General features: G+C 33.5%; 1 long non-coding RNA gene across 1 annotated transcript; it reads right to left on the bottom strand.

The window, feature by feature from the left end:
* Positions 1-1,704: 1,704 nt before the first annotated feature.
* On the bottom strand, positions 1,705-6,356 carry LOC102593494 (uncharacterized). Its single transcript, XR_367744.2, has 3 exons — positions 5,585-6,356; positions 2,416-2,571; positions 1,705-2,322 (listed from the first exon to the last, which is right to left on the bottom strand). It is a non-coding gene; the product is annotated as an uncharacterized lncRNA (long non-coding RNA).
* Between the last annotated feature and the right edge of the window lie 203 nt (positions 6,357-6,559).

Raw genomic sequence — 6,559 nt, 5'->3', positions numbered from 1 at the left:
TCCTGTGATCGTTTAGGTCTTTCACTTGTCAACTCACATTTAGTTTTATACGGATAAATGTGTTCAAAGAACTCAGCGTTATCTGACTCCATTACCGTATTCAAATGAATTTCAGGATTATCAGATTTGTGAGATTTGTGAACCAAAAACCGACAGGCCTTACTGTTGACAACATATCCAATAAATACACAATCTACTGCTTTTGGTCCAATTTTCACTCTCTTGGGTAAAAGAACCTCTATTTTGGCTAGACACCCCCACACTTTGAAATAGTTCAAGTTGGGTTTCCTTCGTTTCGATAACTCATATGGAATCGATTGCATTTTGCTACGCGGTACCCTATTGAGTATCTTGTTAGCCGTAACTAGAAATGATTATCAAGGCATTCATCATTTCCTTTAATGTTCTGTTCTTTTGTTCAGCCAAACCATTTGACTGTGGTGTATAGGGTGCAGTAGTTTGATGGATATACCATATTCCAAATATATCTCAGCAAAAGGAGATTCGTATTCTCCACCCCTGTCACTCAGAATCATTTTTATCTTTAGATTCAATTGATTTTCAACTTCATTTTTGTATTGCTTAAATGCATCAATGGCTTCATCCTTACTATTAAGCAAATATACATAACAAAATCGAGTGCAATCGTCAATAAAAGTTATAAAATACATTTTCCCATCATGAGATGGTGTCGACTTCATATCGACTTCATATCGCATATATCTGTGTGAATTAAGTCTAAAGGTTTTGAATTCCTGTTAACAGACTTGTAAGGATGTTTAACAAACTTACTTTCCACACAAATTTTGCATTTCGATTTATTGCATTTGAAATCAGGCAATACTTCTAAAGTAATCAATTTTCGCAAGACTTTGTAATTTACATGTCCCAAACGGGCATGCCATAAATCATTTGACTCCAATAAGTAAACAGAAGGAGAATTCTTATTAATACTGTGAACAACCATTACATTTACTCCCTCCGTCCCATTTTATATGATGTACTTTGATTTGGCACAAACTTTAAGAAAAATGGAAAGACTCTACAATGTTCCGAAAATACCCTTATTAATAAGTCTAAATTGTTAAATAAATAAAAAAAATACTATATCTCACTTTGAATAGAAAAGTTTATGACTTTTCTCTCTCATAAGTTAATGTCACATCAGTCATTAATATAAATCCAAAAGAGTCCAATATATTTATTTATCTCTTTTCTTTCTTCTCCACAGTCCATTCTCCATTATCTCTCCCTTAATCTTTCAATGAAGAAGAAAGACTCCAAAATGATTGAGTTTTTGCCATTGTAGGTAAAATTAGTTTTTTTTTCCATGATTTTAATTATAGTTTCAAAAAATTGATAACATAACAAAAATGTGGGAAAAAATCAAAATTTTCAGTTTCTACCGCCAATTTTTTTGCCAAATTTTAAAATATTAGCTAATGGACTACATATAAGTAGAGATACTTCATCTTTAATTTTTCAATTCTTCCTTTTACAATTTTTTCAATCAGTGATTTTAAAATGAGTGTTGACTTTTTAGAAGTGGCGAAAAGAAAGAATAGGTTATGACAAAGTATTGAAAAAAGTGTTAAAGTACCGTTGACTATCAGCAAAAAGAGAAAAGTGATTGTACTTTACTGCATTTCAATAACTTTTTCTTTAAATTAAAAGAGTGCAACTATTGAAATAATGAGATTCAAGAAGGGTAAAATAGGAATAGTGTCATTAAATATTTACCAAATAAGGAAATGTGTCATTCTTTTTGGGACTGACCAAAAAGGAAAATGAATCACATAAATTGGGACAGAGGGAGTAGTTTAAAGAGGCCCTCAGTGAGGTAGCCCTTTCCTAAGAACATCTCATTCTTACTTATTACAGTTTTGTCACTAACTAGGACATACTTAAACCCTTTCTTAATGAGAAGTGCAACAAAAACTAAATTCTTCCTAATAGTAGGAACGTGTAGAACGTTGTTCAAAGTCAACATCTTCCCGAATGTCATCTTCAACATAACTTTCCCAGTTCCTGCAATCATTGTTGTTGCTGTGTTCCCCATGACCAAATCTTCATTGAACTCATCAGGAGTGTACATTGCAAAGGCTTCTTTCGCAAGACAAATATGTCGAGTGACACCTGAGCCGAGAAACCACTAATTGAGATTTCCAACTAAGTTGCACTCCGAGATCATTGCACAGAGGTCATCTGCATCTTCCATCTTTTCCACGATGTTTGCTTGACTTTTACCTTTGTCTTTGTCCTTTCTTAGAGCACGACAGTCAGAAGACTTGTGACCAGTCTTACCACAGTTGTACTAGTTGCCTTTGTAGAAATACAAAGTTACTAAAATTTAATGAACTAGTAAGAACAGAAGAACATAAATTAATTCACAAAAACTAAAATCTGTAAACATACCAGAATCTGGAAAATCAGAACGGAAAAGATCAAGCCCACTGAATGCATAATGTCCCTTTAAGGAAATTATTCCCCTCTAGTATCCGAGGTTTGATTTGGAATATGTCCTCCCAGGATATAATGATCTCAATCACCAGTGTATTAATACCCAAAACGCTGGTGTCAGCGAACCACTCAATAACAGTAAAGTACACGAAGAAACTTTGTGTAGAAGAAGAAGAAGCAATCAAAAAATTCGTAAGGAAAAAATTCTGAAGAATCAATGGTATTTATAGCCAAGAGGAACTGGTTCCGAAAGGTTGCAACCTTTCAGAATCCACACGACCATTCTTGAAAGTTTGCAACCTTTCAAACGGTCATGACTGTTTCTGAAAGTTGCAACCTTTCAGAACAGTCATTTCCAACGACGGAAAATTCAAATAAAATGGGAAAGTTTAAATAAAACGGATCGCGCACGGATCCGAGTCGGGTCGCAATGTTTCGGTTAATTAACTAATTAATTGAAATGTTTTGTCCATTTAATTTACCTTAATTAATTAAATAAATAATTAAAACAAACTTTGTCCAAAATATAATCTCTTAATCGATCATTTTTCAAAGCCTCGAAGCCGAGCCAAGCGAGCGACGACGATGGCGCGAGGGGGGTCCTTCTTTACAACCCTTTTAACAATTAATAGAAGTGTTTCTCTATTTAAACTCTTCTATTTTTCTTTCCACCACCGAGGGAGAAATGTCTTTTTACTAAAGCATAAAAGGACTTTTCAAGTTTCCAACTTTTCAATTTCCCATCTTCCTTCCATTTCCCATTTACTCTTGCTATGTACCCAACATTGAGAACATAATATCAATGGCATCCGTTTCACGCACCTTAATATCATCATCATTATCAACCTTAAGAAGGAATTTGACGGGGGTGCCATTTCCCCTTAAACCGGGAATCGGTACGAGCTGCAACACGGTGTTTGGGCATTCATGGTGTCCAATATTGGCCAAGTATACGGATCCGCCTCCAACTGAGAGGATTATGAATAATGTATTTTTCACCAATGTAGAGTGGTAGGCCATCCATGTCCAACACTTGAGGGGTACATCATCATTATTATTATTATTATTATTATTATTATTATTATTATTATTATTATTATTATTATTATTATTATTATTATTATTATTATTATTATTATTATTATTATTATTATTATTATTATTATTATTATTATTTGTGGGGAGGGCAATGGGATTTTAGGAAGTAAAAGATCGACAAAAGGCAACAAACGGAAACAAAGAGAGCAAGAGGAAACGAAAAATATTAATCGACTTCATCTTTGAATTGAGTATGTTGTGTATTTTGCTTAGTCTAGCTCCAATTTATAGACCACCACATGTATGTAAGAACATTTTTGAGAAACAAAAAATGGCTACTTTTAGGTTAGTGACATGATTTATTAATTAGTAGTATAAAGACTCTCAATTTTAACAATGAATTAAAAATCGGAAGGTTAATTAATTTCTATTTATTTATCAAGTCTATTTATTTTAGTTTGTATTAGTTCATTGCTATAAAAAAAATTACAACTTGAAGCAAAAATTAATATAAAATAAGTTAGAAATCTCCTTATGATCCAAGAAAATATTTTCTAGGAAAACATTTCTATGGAAAACATTTTCTTTCGTACCAAACACACTCTTAATATAAAAGTTATCACATAAATAGATTCTGACTTATAATTTTAGCTTATACGTGATAAGCCAAAAATTAATCTAAACACACCCTTTGTCTCTTATTTTTATTTTTTAATTTGTCTAAAAAAATATTTTATATTAAAATATAGTTTAATTTTAAAATTTTCATATATATTTAATGAGACAGTTTATAATAACATAAATATTTAACCTACTCATTTTGGTCCATAAATTCTATGAATGGTCACTTAAATACACCACCTACCGGAACTAAGACATCCACACACATAAATGTATAAAACTGTTAGGATACCGGTGTGGTACCCACACACGTACAAAAAAGATCAAAATTGTTCTTTAATTTGGTGGTTTCTTTGGAAAAGAAGAAACACTATTCTACATGGGGGTCTATATCCTTATGAAAAGGTTATTCATGAGATCAATAATACCATTAATAAATTCACAATTAGCAAATTCCCTTTTTCTCAAAACTTACCAAGGACCTGGCCTGCTATTGTGAATGTACTGGAAAATTGGGAGCCTAGGTTTAGACACAAAATTGTGAGGTGGAGGCGTCCTCCTGATGGATGTTATAAATGCAAATCTGATGGTGCTTCTAAGGGTAATTCTGGCCCTAGTTTGGCTGCATTTTGTGTGAGAAATTGCTTTGGAGCCATAGTGATTGTGAAAGGGAAAAGAATACCAGATTCCACTAGTCTTGTAGCAGAAGCTGTAGCAATAAAGGAAGGCATTCAGTTCTGTATTGACAGAAATCTATTACCCCTTATAGTGGAGACAGATTCTCACACTATGGTTCAAGTTTTGGAGGAGAGATGGGAGGTCCCTTGGAGTGTTGTTATGGAGGTTGAAGCTATTAAAAGAATGAGGGAAGGTGTCCCTGTTCATGTGAAACACCCTCTAAGGGAAGGCAACACTCTAGCTGATTTATTTGCTAACATGACTGTTAATTTTGTAGGTACATACATGGTGGAAAAGTTTCAGGGTATTCCATCAATTGCAAAGTAAATTCTTAACATGGATAAAATAAACATGCCTTTTCTGAGGATGAAACAACTGTACAACTGATTAATATATTCACATGTTATCAATCACATAGTCAGCAACTATTGGAACAGAGGAATAGTTAGAAGTCAATGCCATATAGTGACTTGTTATCGGGTAAGTATAAGAAGTAATCTAGTAGTAAATTAGCAGATAATCTAAAACCTAGAATTTATCTTTTGATGTGTGGTATTAGCCTCTCCGAGGTTCATTCCATCGAAGTTTAATAATAGGGAAAAGATTTGATGCTAGTTGATCAATATGTTACAAAATTCTTTTCCTTACACAGTGGGGACTTGTAATTCATCTAAGCTCTACAAGTTTAATCGTCTAAAGATTATCAGAATCAATCTTCTAAAAGATTTCAATGAATGTAAGATCTAGTAATTCGGGTAATAAGCAGAGAAGAGCAATGACTAATTACCTCGAGCAGTAGTCTTCATCCTTCATCGATTAGCCCCGAAATCTCCAGACAAGACAAGAACCCAGATGCTAGAGCCTAGATGTACATCTAAACTTCAAATATTAAGTGAGATTTCGGAAGGAAATGCACTTAGCTGGAGGTATTACATTTGGAGAACGACGAGACGAGCATCTGATCTCCTCATCACCTTACAACTGGAGATCTATTCAAGGAGTTGAGAGATCAGTTATGGAGGATGAGTCCTACCGGAAAGTTGCCGCCGATCTAAGTGGCAGATGCGAGAGCTTCCGTTCCAAACATCACTTTCCCTTTTCCCTTTTCATTTTAGGCTGATGCTTGTTTTGGTTTTTTGTTTGGGACAATGCATAAGTATCCTCAACCTATGTTCAAAATCCCTGAGATACACCTAATCTTTATTAAGATTCTATTACCCTCCGAACTTATTTTATTTATAATTTTCTATCCCTTTTCGGCCTACGTGGCACTATCTTGTGGCCTCAGCGCGTGTTGACAATTTTTTCAAGGATAGTAACACGTAAGCCGAAAAGGAGTAGAAAATTATATATAAAATAAGTTCGGGGATAAGAGGACCTTAGTAAAGGTTAGGTGTGTCTCAGGAATTTTGGACATAGGATGAGGAATACTTATGCATTTTCCCGTTTTGTTTTGTTATTGTATATCTTTTGTTGCTTTGTCTTTATTTTAGGCTAGGTCTTAATCTACCTGGCATATTGTACATAATATTTGTTTTATTAAAAGAGGCCTTTGAGCCTCACACCTTTAAATTGAAAAAAGAAAAATGTTTTAACCAGGGAGATGTTTGGATACTGTAGTGGAACATCAAAATATAATGCAAATTATATATGAACTAAAACTATGATACGGATCATTCTTTTAAATTTGATTATAATCTAATCTCGATAATTTTTCAGAATTGCTTATAAAATTTTGATAGATTGTTATAAGGGAAAAATG

Source organism: Solanum tuberosum, unplaced genomic scaffold (genome assembly GCF_000226075.1).
Source record: "Solanum tuberosum cultivar DM 1-3 516 R44 unplaced genomic scaffold, SolTub_3.0 scf00159, whole genome shotgun sequence".
NCBI classification, from domain to species: domain Eukaryota; kingdom Viridiplantae; phylum Streptophyta; class Magnoliopsida; order Solanales; family Solanaceae; genus Solanum; species Solanum tuberosum.
Note: the sequence above shows the minus strand (reverse complement) of the source record. Positions and strands in the feature narration are given on the sequence as shown.